The following is a 19,037-nucleotide window of genomic DNA, read 5'->3' as shown; positions in this document are numbered from 1 at the left end:
TGAAGAAACAAAAATTATTTTTCCACTCGATGGTATTATATTGTAATGCGTGTAGTGTTAGAGTTGGGCGAAAATTGTTGATTATTGATTAAAATTAGGTGTTTGTGGCATTGGATCGTAGTCGAGGCGCGTCGACCGCGGTCGCGCTAGAGGTTGTAGTTGTTGCCTGCGGGGAGTCGCGGATTGTTCACGATCGCGTCGTTTGGTTCATGGGTAATGTGATCATAATTACATAGTTAATATAATATATATAATTATAATTAAAAAACCGATCGTAGTACTGCGTGAAACGTTGCGAGCCGGTCCGTCGCCTGTGCAAGCAAATAGCATGTCGGTTATGAAACAACGCTTTACTGAGTAACTGTGATATAAATATACGGTGAATCGTCTTGGATGTTAGCGGATAAGGCATGCGGTCGCGTATGTGCGCACATGGCGCACGTGACGCACATGGCGCACATGTGCGCACACGCGCGCCGCGGACGGGCCGGCGCGGTGAGCGCGTAACGAGATGTAACCCACTCATGCACCAGTCGAAGTAACAGCTCACGACGCGTACCATTAGTGCAATGGTCAATTAATGTTACGGCGTCATTCTAACACGTTTATGTAGGAAACAAATTTGACTCTGGAATAAAAGAAGTTATTTAATTTTGGATGTATTCGTTTTATTTATTTCCAAACCCCCCATTAGTATAACTTAGAAATTATTAAAGTGTTTTTGTAATAGTTACAATAATCAATATTGTTAAAAGTATTGCTACTAAAAGATTATTTTAAAAAACAAATGAATAGATTGACAGTTTCTTTTCACATGGATAAAAATAAAAGAACAAATGAATACTTAAAATCGCTCCTTCAGTTGGGGTGTGAATGAAGTACTTTTGAATGAAACAATGTGTTGCGTGTATAAGACAAATTTAATAAAAAAAGGTATTTTATACAAATTGTATAAAAAAGCGATTATAAAACCTTATTTATGAACAATACAATACATGTTTTTCTAGGATGGTAACAATTTTTTTTGTATAGCTTTAAATGTGACATTTCGAAATATTGTTTTAAAATTTAATTACATTCAAGAATTTCGATTCAACTATGAACAGATTAATAATGAAAATTCAAAGAAATATTCCCATATTATTCATTCATACTTTTAAATAAATAATATTAACTAATATACGGAGCAAACAGTACAAATGACGAAATGAAGTCACTAAAATACATATTCCTCTTTCCAATTAATAAGAATATTTTTATGGGATTTAAAAAGCTCTTATATGTTTTAAAAGATGAATTACTCGTCGTGTTTGTAATTGCGTTATTTTTTCAACAAAAGGAAGATGGAGTGCAGAACTTTATAAATATAATACAAAGTCGCTTTCTTTTGCAATTTACCTAATAAGAATCAAATTAGAAATATTTTATACGGAAGGTATTTTTTTCAATAAAGACAACAATCTCATTTTAATAAAGTAGAACTATCTATAGTATTGATAATGTATCAGCCCCGCAATAAAATTACATCCTGGGATGATCTCGTTCTTCAAATTATCGCTGAATATCCTTCCACGTACATCATCAAACCATGGAAGGTATCGATATTCTAGACAGCATAAAACAAAACCATAGATAAGATATAAATATAGTAATTTGCCGGCGGCTACAGTAATTTATCGATGATTGGCTTAAAAAGGTGGTGGTCGTGGAACTATTGACCTCTCACGTGAATCCGCCTCACAGGCGCCTTGTTTACTATATATATGAAACAACCAAGTTGTACGTGAACATTTTATAGACAAGAAGTAAACAGATTAAATTAATTTTGATACTAATTATTACTCAAGTAAAATAAAAAAACATCGTTAGTTAAGGTATATGTTACTTGGCCTACTAAATTATTTATTGTATTACTTGAGAAAGTCATTTTATCCAATCACTGGCTATCGATAACACATAACCACCGAAACTAGTGATATTATCGACAGGTTTTGGTTTAACTGATAGTTTTTGCAATACTATCGATAGTATCAATAATATTGCTCATGGGGAGCTATCGATACTCTCGAAAATACTATCGATATTCTAATTATTGAAAGTTTTCTAACACTGATTTATGTTCCATCTTGTCATAAGTTATAAAGTTTAAAATCCAGATTAAAAAATACACTTAGTATGAATGAAATAAAGAAATACAATCGTCTTTGAAAATTTATTATCTGTTTAGTTTTTACATATAATACTTTCCGGGTACAAAAGTAAACAAATCATTATATTCAACATTATCATTAAGTATATAGTTTTCCACAGAAATCTTTACTATTGTAAAAATAGTATTGACATAAACGGCCAGTCCCAATACACAGTTCCATTTCTTTTTCTTTATTATGTTTCAATAATAAATTATATTTCAAACATGATCAAGTATAGTTAGTCACATTAGGCACAAAACTAAGTATAACAATTCTATAAATATTTACTAAATTAAGTATAAAGAATGGGGTTATTGATATATTTACAAATAACATTATCAAGTACAATGCAGTCGTAACCTACTTTATACAAACACTTACAAAGCTTACTTATAATTACAGTAATCAAAAGACAACTATTTAGTAGTTTAGATTCTGTCATAATTAGGCTTATCTTTATTTGTTGTTGGCAATCCTAATGTATTGAAATAATTATTATCACCCATGTAACAAAACTATATATAGTCTATTCCAATCTATGTAGGAAAAAAGATAAACAAACCTTATTTCATGCGCATTTCAACTCAACTATATGCACTATTACGAGGTATTAGACTATAACTGTTTACTACATTTTTTCTATTTACAATTTTTTTTCCTAAATCTGACAACAATTTCGTCGACGCTCGAAATGCCATTTTTTCACAAATCTTTATTAAGTATCATAGATCAAGCTCTCGACCAATAATATCGCGTCAATTTGCTGGCAAATGATGTTTTTTTGGCTTTTCTCCTACTATGATTGGAATAGAGTATAAGTAAATTTATTTATAATTAATTGTTCTTGCTGTTTTATTATTATGAGTTATCATATTATATTTATATGGAATGACATAACAGAATGTGTATTTATATAACCTTACAATTAAATTAGCATATAAAACATAGACTCGTTTGTGTTTTTATTTCAAATTAAAATGTATTTGTCAAATTATATATATATCCTTTATAGGAACTTTAAAAAAAAGCGATAAAATATACATTCGTAATAAAATTAAAACCAATCTTAAGGCCTATCATCATTTACGGTCAATTACAAAATAATTGAAACGAATTATAGACATCGATGTTTGATTTACAGTTTATAATAATTGTTTCCAGTAAAATTTTCAAGATCACATTTAAATGTTTTGAATTTAAATATTTGTTACGAAAACAAAAACATTTTATACAGAAATTGATGTAAAAAGACATTTTAAATGAATTATAATAATTTAAACTGCATGACTAAACAATAAATCGTTAAGAATATTTCGATAATGATATGCTGGGTTTTTATTGAATTCACGAAACACAAGATGATTCGAATTTTCGATTAGAAATTGTGTGATTATAAACGAGTTGTTTGAATGTGTCAGAGTTCGAACGGAACCCGTTAGTCAACTCGACGCAGTTCCGTTGGAGCTGAGATTCTGCCCACGAGATGTGTACCACACCCACGGGCATTGCACGTAAAAAATCAGTACAATATCCTACTTTCCTTGAACTTTCACTTTGGAAGTAAGATCTATATTGCAATGATATTCTAATAAACAGATATGTTATACCCATACTAAACAACAGAAAAAAGTGTGCTGCGCCGGGGACCGTTTATTTTACATTTCGTTACAAGTAAAAAGGATTGCTTGATAAAAACAATAAGTAAAAGGGATAACTAGATGTTTTAATACCGCAAAACGTATTACTACATAATTATGATGTATTATAACGTATTACTGGCATAATTATGATGAAAACGACTAAAGGCAAACGTCCCAATTAGGACGTTTTCTATTCTTCACCTCTTTCGCGTTAATAACATATCTGTTTACTAGAACATCATTGTCTATATTGGCAGTTCATTTTCAATTGACTACAAATATTTATATATTTTAATTTTAAATAATATCAAAATGGTCGATGTATACTACGATAAATTAATACAACACACGGTATCAGTTCTATATTTATCGACTCTATAATAGTTTTGTAGTATTATTTTTTATATTTCAAATGGAATTTATTGAGATCAATTTAAATGGGCAAAAGTATTTTCCACGTCATGTTCGAGTACACAATTAAAAAAACATGAGATAACGGATAGAGTGAAGTCATTTGTAAACGTCTCCACATTCACAGAAGTCGATAAATAATTTAGGCCCTAGTTATCTACAAAAGCTATTTATATGTTTCTTGTAGCACGGCAGGTGTGAAAACTTAAGGTCACACTCCTTATTCTGGCGTGCGTCAACCGCGAGATTACTAATCAAAACACACGATAGCGCGTGAGTCATCAAAACATATAACACTTATTACTTAATCATCTTAAATATCACAGAGGCATTACATAAAACGCACTATTACTATAAAGATATACATATAGTTACAGATTGCGACGCTGACACCGGACGAATCCAATTTCTTCATCATACCGTGTTGATCACAGGCAGTGTTGGAATGGGTAGCGAAACGGGACATCGGGGCCGATCTGTGTCCCCTTCGTCCCGTTGACCCCATGGTCTCAAGGTTCACGATGATTCAGGTAACATCTATGGGGAAAAAAATACATTTAAGTGAAACGCGTGCCATGGTGAGTCATGTAGGATTTTCGTGACGCAGAATGTGAGTCAGTCGCATTAGCGGTCACAGCCCGAATGCCGATTGACGACTTCTGTTTGCTTGATATTATATAAACCTTACTAAATGACATATACATCAAGACTGCGTATTGGGAATTTAATAAAAACATTTGAATATACACTAAAATATTTACAGGAAAACGTCAAACTTTCGTTTATCTGCTTAACATTGAATACGGGACATTGGACGAGAAGTGTTTAAGGAGCTAAATTAGTAGTAATTGAATCAATAACGGAAGTTGCAATTTTATAGTTGCTGATTACGTAACGTCTAAGAACGTAGATCTTACAAGCTCCGACCGTGAATTCATTCACGTAGCTGGCTATGAATGTGTTTTTGAGATTAATCCTCGTTGTTGATCCAGGATATATCCTATCAATAGGCGGGTTTCATAAACTTGCATCCTGTGCGTTCGGTGGACCACACTGACATCAGACAGACCAAAAGATTCATTTGTTTTTACGTTATTATTAATAATTGCTATATTGGGCGTAATTTAAAGAATACAATATTACATAACGAGTATCAAAAGTGTCCATAAGTGTGTTTATATATATACGGTAAATGATTCAATGCAGAAAAGGTCTTATAGCGAACGCTCACGAAGTATTATTCGTGAAACATATTTGGTAGAAAAACATTTTAGTTTTATTATGATAGCAGAAAACAAACTAATGTATAAATATTTTTTTATATTAAATTATAACAATATATGCATCCCAATAAAAGTAATTACAGAGTACATTTTATTTCCTTTCTTGTCATTTCAATAAATAACAAGTATTTATTTTGTCAGATTTTACGTATAAACACGAGCCGATTACTAATTATTATATAATTAATATTCCGTTGTAAGTAAATTGCTGACGTCACAGAAATACCATCTGTTTATACATTTCAGGTCCGTTGTTATATTATATGAAATTATCCAGTACTATAAAAAAGTAATAAAGTTTGAAGTTCAATGAAATAAAACAACGTCCTTTTATGCAGTACGAGGCTACTCGTTATCAGCGTTTCGAACGTACCGTGACCGTAACGTATCTTCAATTATTTATATGAGTTGTTTCATTGAAACCTTTAAAGGAAAGACATAGAACATAACTATGTTGAATTACGACCAACAATGATACTTAGGTGTAATAAAAACCAGTATTGATAGACAACTTGATAATTCTGACATCCTCGATACTCTGGTCGGAAGGGAGTCGTTTGTGCCTCGCTACAAACATGTCCTTTATGAGACGATATACCAGGCGGAGTCTTGACCTTTTATCGCGGTTCGTATCGACGCTCCTGCACGCATAAATGACCCACGTTCATTCCAATCTAGGGTTGTAATACGAGACATTTTATTTATGCGTGAAGTGCATTTATCTGATATAATTTTCGTACAATATTTATATAACACTTAACTCGTAGAGAAACAGCGTGATGGACTCCGTTCCAATTCCCCACGACTAGTATAAGCTGTCGCAGATAATACGATTGTATTATGACCAGTAGCGCATGGAGTGTAGTACTGCACATTTTAATACGCATTAAACAAATATCTATTAGTTTATAATATAATATTCGTCACTTTCTCTGTCTGTCTGTGTGTCGCTCTTTCACGACCTGAATGAATCGAATTTTATGAAATTTGGTATGAAGCAAACTCGAACTCCAAGAAAGGACGAAGGCTACTCTTTGCCTAACACATAATAACTAACACATTACTTGTTGGTAGGGCTTTGTGCAAGCCCGTCTGGGTAGGTACCACCCACTCATCAGTTATTTTATCGCCAAACAACAGTACTCAGTATTGTTGTGTTCCGGTTTGAAGGGTGAGTGAGCCAGTGTAACTACAGGCACAAGGGACATAATATCTTAGTTCCCAAGGTTGGCGGCACATTGACGATGTAAGGAATAGTTAACGTTTCTTACAGAGTCATTGTCTATGGGTGATGGTGACCACTTACCATTAGGTGGCCCATATGCTCGTCCGCCAAACTATACCATAAAAAAACACTCTAAAACGAGAGCCAAGCCGGTACTAAAATTTATATAAAAATCCTAATTTGATATTAATTGTTTCGTTTTTGGCTATCGGTCGTATTCAAGTGTAATTACTTGTTGTTTAGTTAGTCATTTGAACGTATTGCTTTAGTAACACTCGAACAAATACACTGACGGATGACTCAAATCGGTTGGTCAAATATGTAAATGTTTGTGTCTGCAATCCGTACGTTTAAATCGAACCTTATCTTCGCCTGCTGGAATCGCATTAGAATATCGACCTTGTTCAAATTATTATTAAGAATATTTTCTTGTTATTATTAATTTCGAAGCTATCTCTCTGTCCACACGTCGCTGTTTGTTAATTACGTGTCAGAATGAGTCTTTGTTTGATCGATTTTGAACATCTACGCCTGACTTATTCTGTACGTAATAAAAATATTCGAACGCATAAGGATTTGCTGCAATGTACGTAATAAGATAAATTATTATCATGGTGGTTTATTCATATGCCGAAAGTTAGTGCCAGTGGTCAATATACGTAAAGCTTAATCGATGATAGTCGTTCAGAACACTTCAAACTCAAGCTACCATTAAATTTTCATGTGTCTAATATATATAAATATACAATATATATTATGAAGGGAGATTGAGCCAGTGTAACTATAGGCACAAAAGACATAGCATCTTAGTTCCCAAGGTTGGTGGCGCACTTACCATCAGGTGGCCCATATGCTCGTCCGCAAACCTATTCCATAAATATATATATGTTTGTCTCGTTTTTGGCGTTGAAAGAAAACATCAACAGTAAACCTACTTGTGTCGGATGAAAATCTTCCAAATCTCTATAACTCCAGTATAAGGATTTAGACCAGAAAAGAAAATTGAGACAATAACACGCTATATATATACTAAGTTTAAAAATCACATATATTGAGGTAAATCCGAATGCAATTGTAAGACGTCGTCCAGTAGGTCCTCCTACACACTATCTAACGGGAAGCAGTTACAACATAGCACTGATACAGTTTACTTTCCAAACGATTATGTAAGGAATGTGCTTTACAATTTTATAGTTCAATTAATTTATAATATTACTAGAAACCTATCGACTTCGTGCGGGTGCATTTATGGAGGAATATGTTATGCGATGTAAATATTATTTATACTCTATAACACTGTGATTATTGGCTTCTTTAATTAATAGTTCTACAGATTTTCCATACGTATACACAAATATAATAATAATATCAGCTTAGGTTTGTGTTTATACAATATATAGATTTATAATTCTGTAAATACATTTATTTTTTATTATGAAATAAATAGTAAAAGTTAGATTAAGATTAGAGTTATATTGAAATAAAATGAAAATGCATGAATAATTGATTAGCTTATAAAAAATATATAAAAGTTGACAAATCATTAATGAAATATTTAATATATGCTATTATCTAATTATGAACAAAGTAAACACTTTTTAAGATAACCTTCTAATTGTTTATTTATTTAACAGTAATTTAAGTGAATTATTATCTCCCCAAACATACAAATATATTAAGTAATTACTATTTGTAAAATATATAAATGATTAAAAGTTACTTTCATTTAACAAGATAATTACTGTTTAGATATTTTTGTCGAATGATTTTATATTTTTTGTATTGGGATTAACGTTATATACGTACTTGAACATATCGTTTAGGTTCAAAATACTGTGTTAATATCCTTGTTAAATTTGTGTAGCATCGTTCGATTTCCAAGAAAAATCATCTAATTTGGATTTCCATACTAATTGGGATGATATAATGAACAGATTTTTAGAAGTGATGACACATTGCGGTGACATATTTTTGATACAATTAACATTACTTGGCTTCCTTACATATTATTTAACAAAAATATATATTTGGTCATTAAACTAACAAAAAAAAACTATTTCACGGATAAAAAAGTAACAGCCAAGAACTACCAACATAACAATAAAAAAAATTGCAAATTTATTTTTCAAATGAGGTTTTATTGTTGATAAATTCGAATCTTAAATAAACCAAGACCTTTTCTTTGTACATTGTTTACTTAACTACCGTTATTTTTCATATCGACCGAAACGTTCGAATACCGGTAAATAAACTGTAAAAATTAATGAAATTGAGATGATCGCGGTATGAGATGACAGCGATGAGTATCAACTTGTTTATATGCTATAGGTATAATGCATGTCAACGTAGCGAGCGAGACAAGGGGACTGATATAACAGAGGTCAACAAAGGTCGCACGAACTGGCCTTCGTTTCTTAATCTTAAATCTATCGGTCAGAGGATATCACTAATTAAGCAAATATAATAACAAATTAATTAGAACAAACAGAATTAGATGACGTAATTGCAGTTTAGTACAATATCTGACCGATACAGAATTAAGGACTAACTTACAACAAAATAAAAATTACTTTGTATTATTAGTTAATTGAAAATGAGATAAAGGTTGCGAGTTCAAACTCGGGTAAGCAGAATTTTTATATGCACAACTTGTTGTTAGGAAGGAAAATATCGTGAGGAAACCTGCATGCAGACTGCCACATATTTACTCATCTCTAAGCCTCTACAAAAGGAAATGAGACCTTTGCTTAGAAGTATGACATTTATGGACTATATTAATAAATGTGTATTATTTTTCAGTGTTAGAAGGGCAGACAAGCAAAAAGATTTCGATTCATCCAAATTTTAGGTAACTACAATGAATATAAAACAAATACCTATGCTGTTAATATGTGATAGGGTTATGTGCAAGCCGGCCTTAATCGGAACTATTTTGCACTCATCACTTATTTTAAGCAGCAATATCTTAGTATTGTCGTGTTTCTATTTGAAAGGTGAGTGACCCAGTGTATTTACAGATACAAGGGATAACTTCTAAATTCCTAACATTTGACATTGACAAAGTTAGCAATGGTTTCTCTACCTTTTATTATAAATGAAATAAATGTGCGATTGTGTATGTAATTCCAATATCAAGGATTGGTGATTAAAAATAACGTGTTTTGTTTTTTGTTAATTACACAGAAGCGTATCATTTCTCGTTATTGTTTTAACCGCAAGTTTCAAACATACGAGTTAATGGCACCAATAGGAAATAGGTTGTGGTTGGTTTAGCTTGGGCGGTGACATCAGCCTGTGGTTGTCATTCGACGCATTCCAATCGCAATTATAAGAAATGTTGACAGTTTGCTGACAATTTTACGTTTTTAATGAAACTCCTACGCGACGACAGTAGAATTTCAATGCAAGATTTCCATCGGAAACGTTTCCATTTTAACGTTCGGGTAAAACGTATCTGATAGAAAATAGGTTTTTTTTATGAAATACGTAGGTGAACGACTTAATGGTCCGCCTGATGGTAAGTGGTCACCACCGCCCATAACGCTGTAAGAAATATTAACCACTTACAGCGCCAATGCACCACTAACCTTGGGAACTAAGATGTTATGTCCCTTATGTTTACAGTTACACTGACTCACTCACCCTTCAAACTGGAACTCAACAGTAATAAGTACCGTTATTTGGCGGTAGAATAACTGATGAGTGGTACCAGGCGAGTTGCATAAAGGCCGTGTCATATAAAATCACGTTTCCAGAGTTGCGAGCGATTATTTTTTTTAATTACGGGTTGATGAGAAAAAATAATTTACTACCTGTATTGTCTTTTAGGGTGTTGTAATTATATGAATGGCGGTTTATATTTTCCGTATTACATTTCTGCTTGTGTATGTAATAGTAAATATAATTATAATAATTCTTGTCCATTATCCGTCCGGGAATTACAAACACATCGGAAAAACAATTTTCGTTTAGCACGGTATATAAATATTACACGACCCTACTTCAAAACTTTGTTTAGTTATATTTCTCTCATTCTGATATATTTAATTTGATATCCGAAAGAAGAAGACAAAGTATTATTAAAACACAAAATAAACAGCATTTATCGATAAGTCGATCATAATAATTTTAAAAATTACATTTGAAAATTTCACCCTAGCTTGTTTAACGAAAAATATTTACACAGAAAAAAGGACGCATTACGCGGTTTAAAAATATATGATTTTGTTAGAACCTTTTATTAGTAACTATGTAAAATCTAGTATGCCTTACTAATTTTTCAGGAGATCCTCACAGGTCATGCGAGCCCTAGGCGGCAGTCTGTAGGCTTCAGACATCTATATAAAATCACGCTTCATTTTAATAATTATTAATTGAATTAATTAATTCAAAATATGCCTTTTATTTAAAAACATTTTACAGGATATAAACTTGCTTATATTTAAATGTGATAACTGTTCTCTATGTATGGAATTTGTTTAGGCTAATTTGAATAATCGCGTTATTTTAATGCGCGCAAATTACACGGTATGATGGTGTTATGTATACGGTAGTTAATGATGGTAGTTACAGTGATTTGTTATTCAAGGTTTATCGTATAGCTTAGCCCGCGACGTCGTTTCATTTAGCTTTATACTTTACAGTTTTCGACTACCTAGTCAGCATTGTGTTAACAAAAAGTTTTTATATCGAAAAATTCTCAGCATCTTCCATAATTCGAAATAGTTTGAATTTGGAATTTATTCCGGTTTTTTTTTAAATATTTGTGTCTCTACTTTTTAGTGAGGTAGTAGACTACACATTAATTTACGCCCACACTTGTTAACTGTAATATGTCCTGGGCATTAACTATCTCTTAAAATTGCCTACTGTTGTCGAAATCAGTCAGGACATCACGTACAACTATTGATATGAATAATATGAATACGAATGATATTTACATTCGTTTCTCTTATGCTATTTTCTTTATTTATTAATTTCTATGTTGCATCACTATAGATAGTTGGCCTCCAAAATTATTCAGGGTATCGATTGTAACGATAGCTCTCCGTGAGTGATTTTGGACTATCAATACGCAATACTAATTAATTCTATATACTGAATCTGAGTTGAAATCTTAATCCAATCCTTTGCTATATTATTTCACTTTTGCTGTTTAACAACATGCTTGAGGGGCTTACTACACGATTAATAAATGTCTTTAATAAAACTTGACTCAGTCGAGATGGGGGATTGGGTTTTATACCACTTTGATGGAATCATTTACATAAATTTTGATTAATTTCTATTACTATTATTTATTGGGGAGTTTGTCGTATATAATTTACTTTCGTTTGGTACATAAGTTACCACATATTCTCATCAATTTTTTCACGGATAAAATTAGATATTTTATATAGATGTTTTTTATTTAGAATTTTTTGAGTCTGTAACTTGCTCAATCCACCCTTCAAACCGAAACACTAAAATACAGAATATTGCTGTTTGGTAGAATATGTGATGTACTTCTATCTATTCAGACCAGAACTATTGATATTCCTTTACAAGTAAATATTATATTTCTAAGTATAATAGTCTGTGGCGAAGTGCTAGACAGCTTATGTAATAAATCTATGTGATTTAGACTTCATATACAACAAACTGAACTAATTAATTGTACATATATTATGTTTTAGATTGCGAGACACAATTCAGTGTTTAAATTATAGTCATTGTTGGGTTTCAATTTAATATTGCTCGCAACGGCAATAGGTATTTTAAATACGTCCTTGTCATTATTTCCATGATTACAGTGTTTACAGCTATTTGACGACCTCCATGGTCGAGTGGTGTGTACACCGGTTTTCATGGGTACGCCACTCTGAGGTCCCGGGTTCGATTCCCGGCCGAGTCGATGTAGATTACCATTAGTTTTCTATGTTGTCTTGGGTCTGGGTGTTTGTGGTACCGTCGTTACTTCTGGTTTCCATAACACAAGTGCTTCAGCTACTTACATTGGGATCAGAGTAATGTATGTGATGTTGTCTCATATTTATTATTATTTATTATTATTTGCTATTTATAAATATAACTGTATTTGCTTTTTTTAAACGGTTACCTTGAAATTAATAATACTGTTTTCGAACAATAATGTTAAACGCTTATAAGAGTTAATAGACGATGTTATAATAATAACTAATGTCTTAGAAAATTACTGTATAGTTGTTTCGATAAATGATATCTTCTATGCTTATTTCTGAGATCATTGAATACAAGAACTTTAACAGATACTTGAAACGTCAATTTTGAACAAAAAAATCAATGTTTATGAAAATATGCTTCGACGAATTATATTTTTTTAATAATTACAGATGTAATTATGAATTTAAACTATATTTATTTACAACCTTGGTATTCTTGATTCGGTCCTTTCCCTTTTGAGACTCTACATTTAATGTAGAGCATTTGATATAAACGGCAAGAACGGTTTGAAATAGTAATCCGGAAAGAAACCATTGTAGTTTTAAGCAATTTGAGCGTCTTCATAAATGTGGGCGGTGTAAAAATATAAGTGACCTAACCTGACCGCGTTCTTTGACGGATCTATGTATGTATTTAGTGTACGTGTTTGTAACCTTGATATTACAATATGCCTCTCGCTTGAGGTCAAACCTGGTACTTTCACAATGCCCAATATTTTACTGACTAATAGTGCGTTCATTTGATCATTTTGCTTAAATTTAGACCATCTTTTTCGACATTGATATTTCTGTCACTTTGAACTTTCATTTGAAGTAACTTTTGATAAGTTGTGCGCTGATAGATTCTGAATTACTTCTAAATTTCTGTCTACTAAGTTTTCCATTTATATCATGGATATAGAGTTTAGAAGGGGTAGAAGTAATAATATATATATAATATTACAACAGTTCATTTTTTTTGGTACACCAAAAAACAGGACATATAAAAAAAATCTATTTTACTGATCGATGCATATAGAATATTAAGATATAATTATAAATCTGAATAAAGAAAAAATAATACCATTATAACCCCATTTATCTCTTTATAATTTTTCTACTACATATTTAGTATAGTTATCAATAGGCGTAAGTGGTTTTCAATAATAAATAGCCTCTTGTAATGAGAGAAGAATGTAAATTCTTTAATAAATTAAGTACGATTTGAGTTTGATAAATCTAACTCATTTGTAGTTGTTTGTAACTCACTAATAACATCCGTTGGGTTGTCGAGTAGCTAAAGAGTGCTACTGATAAGCCTATAGTAATTCGGTTCAAATGTGATTTTATCTTACCGGTATTTCAACTAACTGTTCACATAAGATAGAAAAGTAATAAATACCATATAACATCACACCTTCTAATATAAATATTTTATTAATGATATAGATTGATTGCCTACTAATATTATAATTTATAAACCTGGTATGTACGTTTGTTACTTAATCGGCTGGACAGTCCAGCGGATTACGAGAGTACAGTCAGAGTAAAAAAACCTTCATCAGCTTTCAAATTCCCTTATCAAGTCTTCAACTCTTATTACCTTTTGAATCTAATCATCAAATCATTGCGACGCAATATATCGTTCTCGATCGGTAAAGCAGATATATCGCTCAATCTGAGCACACGGAAATAAATCTTAAGGTGACGAATCTTTTCCTACCCGGACTTTACATTGAATGTATGTATTTTATACTTATTTTTACATAAATATTTTCAAATCAAAAATATCTTAATTTTGACTTAAATATAATAAGATTAAGAACATCATCGTGCAATTTCATTAGTTCGCATTTACTCTTCAAAGCTCAAAAGAAAACATGTCGTTATATCTAAATATAACGCAAACAAAGAAACAGCGATCAGACCACGCACGCACAAGTATCTATACGGAAATAAAAAAAAAGTATAAGTTAATAATTCGCGTTAACCATGCGCCAACCGGAAGGCGCCGAGTCTCGACATTTCTGAGGATACGCGCTGATCGGCCGAGTAATAATATACGGATAAATAAACATACTCTACATGTCCTGCTGGACAATAAACTTGTCCAATATGAGCGTATTATTAATAATAATACAATAATAAAACTTTTTATTTCGGAACTAGCCCATATAGAGTTAGTACGATAATGTATTCATAAGAATCTAATATTAAGACAATTACAAAAATTAACAACAAAACAATTACATCTTTAGTTTAAAAACTTTAAAATAAAGTACAATAGTAATTTTTTTATTTTTAAAATTATTTATTTTTTAATGTCAATAATAATTGTACTTAAGATTTGTGATATACTACCATTGTAGAAAGGTAAAGGACTGCCAATGTCCCAATTCTACAAAGGACCCGCTCTTTGATAATCTTTGGAGTTTCTAACAAACTTCTTCAATACTGGTTCATAGAGACACATTAGGTACATCCGTCACCGCTTAATATGAAGTTAATAAGTAAAAATAGTATACGAAACTTGAATTGCAATTGTCCGGATTAGAACTTGTTATCTTTGGTCAAGATTCACTACTTCCTACCCCTGAACCATCACTGCTATCACGGAGTCTAGTCAGGATCGAATATAAAAAGCCATTACGTTTATCTGTAGTGGCCGAATGATTTATTAACGAGATTTATGACCAACGAAATTTGTCATTTCATTTAAAGGAAATTTTGTCTCAAGCGTGATTTATACGTTTAAGTTGTACAGCTTTATGGATAATAATGTTTATCGTTTCAATCGTGACAGTGATCATACGCGTAGTAAATCGATCTATAAATAACATTATATCTTTAATGGATCGCTCTGTGTAAATTAGTTACTTTGAACAGATTACTGAAGTTGTTTTGACATAGTATTTGCTTACGTTACTTTGTGAATTGACAGCGTGCTGATAAGCTCCAAATCTTTGTCCAGTTATAGGCCGTTACTTATTGGAGTACTAGAACTGTTTGTTGCCTTAAGTTAATGTAAGTAATAGATAATAGACCGTAAATTAAATTATTGCAAATATTAAACTATGGATGTGAATTATAATTCACTTCGAGGAAAAATGGTTCACATTTATATTTATGGCAAATTGATTGAATCGATTTTAATTTAACTTGTTATATTGGAACCCGCATTGGAACAGCGTGGTGGAATATGTTCCAAACCTTCTCCTCAAAGAGAGAGGAGGCTTTAGTCCTCTGGAAATTTACAGGCTGTTGTTGTTATTGTTTTTATATACAAAATTTTGTCGTATCGTTTTTATTGTAACATATGTTTATAAAGTAAAGTACAAAATTAAGAGTAAAATGATAATTTCATTAACGTATTATTATATAAATTGAATATGACACCTTGATAATATAATATATTCTGGTTTTGACCGGAACGTACGTGATGTTTTGCAGCTTATGTGCTGAATATTTTCCTTATGTATATTCCTGCACGTAATGCGATCATAAGCCAGAATTGAAAATGAAAAAAAAATAGGTTAGTATGCGGAACAGCGATCATTATTCACAACTAATTTTAATTAAGTGCAGACGTACAGTAAGACACAACTTAGGTATAGCATCGGCAAATTCAATAAAACCGATTACTTCCGATTTATATAACTATAGGAATAGCTCCCTATCGCACCATTCGACGATATTCTCGCGTCAGTTCAACCCTAGAAAGAAAATGTAAATCGACGTGTCAAATTGACGAATATATTAGGTCATAAGTTATTACGTTTGTGTAAAGATTATATTCATATAAGAAGTCAATATTGGTAATTTGGGATAACGTACTTAATTCGGATGTGATCGGTTTTACGAATTTTGCCGATGCTACATCTAAGTTATGTCGTACTATATAGTTGTATATATTTATTAATTATGTAAATTTGTTTTGTGTAAAACTACGGAAAATAAAAACTCGTTTGTAATATATGGTGAGATCGACAAATCATTTGTGGTTTACTCGAAGTCCATGTCGAGAAAATGTGATGTATTAATACAATGGCATTAAGCCCTTATCGGTTCATGCAGTGACGCTATTCCACATTCAGTGATAATTGATTTATAATGCGTAATAAATTACTTGTATCATATGTAGCTTTACTTGGATATGTAGGAACCATCAGTCAATATTTATGTATTTTTTTTAATTTATTGTTTCAAATCATGCACAATTGCAATGAAGTAGGTACACGGTATAGGTAATTATTGTTGTATGACACTGAGTTATTAACTCATATTATATTTAATGCTATAACAACAAATGTACAAATTACGGGCTTAATTGTACAAGTATGATCTACCAAATAACCTTAGAAATAATGTATGCATGTGTGCAAAGCAATATAAATAAATTGAATATAAAGAAATTACTCATCATTTCAAATATGTGTATATTCTTGTATATATGTACATATATAAAAATGTATATTAACAATGATGTGACATCATGGAAATCAAATACTGGATATAAATATTAATATAAAACATTAATACTACATTAAAAGCAAAATATGTTTATTTATTATTTTTACACACTTCGATTATTTGTATTTATATTCAGATTTATATTAAGTTTTATTCATCCGTATTTTTAATAAATCTCTAAACAAATTAAATAAATTACTTAATGAAAATGTTTACATTCAATAAAAAAGAGATTTCATTGTCTTTGAAATCACATTTTGAAGAGTAACGTTGTGTTTTTAAGTATTAAAGTATACTGTTTTTAAATTAAGAATCAATACGAGTATAACCGTTACGTTTTATGACTCAAAAAGAAATACACAATTGACGCTTCGAACATCTAAACGATTACTCACACCGAAATTCCGATGATACATTGATTTAGTATATTCCACATTTCGATCTACTTTTAACTAATACCCGTTCATTCAGTTTAATGACCAATTACTTGAAATTATATAGAAATGTAAAGGTCATTGACGTTGCAACTTGCAGCGTGTGAAAAAAAATCCGACGAGTACTGCAGATGACTGTACTTGATTGTCGGTTAAGGATGTGCCGAAAACAATACAGCGTGTTTGTATTTTTGCTGATTGACAATACAAAAATTGTTACGAACAAATCTTTAGACATTTCATTTATTATAAATTATGTGAACATATTTTATTTTAAAATAGTCAAAGTTCTATCTTTTTTATTTTTGCTGATTGACAAAAAAAAAAAAAAAATTCCGAACTAAGTATTATTTATTATAATGTTAAAATATTTTATTTTAATAATGTCAGACTATAAGTATAAAATAAGTTAATTGAGTAATTTTCAAAGAACTTATATGAATTGAATTAAATTCTAAAAGCCGATATCCAATCAATGTAAAAAAATGAATTTATTATAAGTCGTTCTCAACCCTACTGACGCGCTGCCTGGAGTCACGTAATCCAGTCTGCGCGGGCGCAGGCGGCTACGCGCTAACTGCGAATACGTACCGTTCCAAGTTCTCGTATAAATGACCGACATATCGCAAGGCTGTTGACAATTGCAATAGCTATTTGGATCATGTTTTTATGTTCCTTTGAGTTCTTTAGTTACTCAAGATATTTTGTTAGCAAAAAATGTAAATAAGAATCTGTATAGAAAATCTGACAGTTTGAATTTAATAAAATTGAATTGAATAATAATTCAGGTCGGACAATATACCGGAGAATAAGATTATCAGTAAAAGAATGAGATTTATCTCTTAAATAGTTCATTAAATAAATTAAAAAAAACAACTAGGAAATGACAGTAGGTACCTACATATATCTAAGAATACATACAAGTTTAAGCATCGTTGGGATAATAACTTAATTAGTGTTTAAATCCGGGTCACGAGTGTAGTGACCATTATGCGTAAGTCTGCGCCGAGCTTAAAATATCGCGTTACTTTTAAATGTCAAGAAGATAAAACATGAATCAAGTTACTACCACTTGATAAAATCTTACATTGCTCTTTATGTTAAACTAGCTACCTGAACGCGACTTGGGATATAAATAAGCTTATAATAGCCCTTTTCAGATAAAATTCTGTATTGATCAGAATAGGTAAATAAATATTGGACAACATTACATACATTAGTAAGTAGCTAAAGCACTTGTGTTATGGAAAATCAGAAGTAACGACGGTACCACAAACCAGACCCAAGACAACATAGAAAACTAATGAATTTTTTCTACATCGACTCGGCCGGGAATCGAACCCTCGGAGTGGCGTACCCATAAAAAGTAGTGTACAGCTACTCGACCACGGAGGTCGTCAAAATAAATTATATGTTAATTGAAATCTAAATAAATTAATTATT

The 19,037-nt window shown here is 31.4% G+C and overlaps 1 protein-coding gene across 1 annotated transcript in view; it reads right to left on the bottom strand.

Annotated features, from left to right (window-relative positions):
- Positions 1-2,193: 2,193 nt before the first annotated feature.
- Positions 2,194-19,037, bottom strand: part of LOC124531173 (integrin beta pat-3-like) — a 47,627-nt gene continuing 30,783 nt past the window's right edge. The window contains exon 7 of the mRNA XM_047105658.1: positions 2,194-4,780. The gene's annotated coding sequence lies outside the window, so the exon portion shown is untranslated. The remainder of the gene's footprint in view (positions 4,781-19,037) is intronic.

Source organism: Vanessa cardui, chromosome 7, assembly GCF_905220365.1.
Source record: "Vanessa cardui chromosome 7, ilVanCard2.1, whole genome shotgun sequence".
Classification (NCBI taxonomy): Eukaryota; Metazoa; Arthropoda; class Insecta; order Lepidoptera; family Nymphalidae; genus Vanessa; species Vanessa cardui.
Note: the sequence above shows the minus strand (reverse complement) of the source record. Positions and strands in the feature narration are given on the sequence as shown.